The sequence below is a fragment of the Penaeus monodon genome, chromosome 30, assembly GCF_015228065.2.
Source record: "Penaeus monodon isolate SGIC_2016 chromosome 30, NSTDA_Pmon_1, whole genome shotgun sequence".
NCBI classification, from domain to species: domain Eukaryota; kingdom Metazoa; phylum Arthropoda; class Malacostraca; order Decapoda; family Penaeidae; genus Penaeus; species Penaeus monodon.
Genome location: NC_051415.1, coordinates 12,616,783 through 12,617,017, shown reverse-complemented (window position 1 = coordinate 12,617,017; position 235 = coordinate 12,616,783).

Here is a 235-nt window from a genome sequence, read left to right as displayed (position 1 = left end):
GTATTTGTATATACACCAGATTTAGTAATGCATTAGTTATATGGTGAATAACACAAAATCCACTTGTGGACAACCGACGGATCGCTTTGCCCCTGAAACCAGTCTGCGAAATATCTTAATTAAAAGAACTAAAGCACTCCAGGGTATTCTTCCCTGGCATATGCTCGTAATGTTTATGGGCAATAAGGCCTGCCGTTAAGAAGATCATTCAGGCGGAAAATGCGCATATACGGAG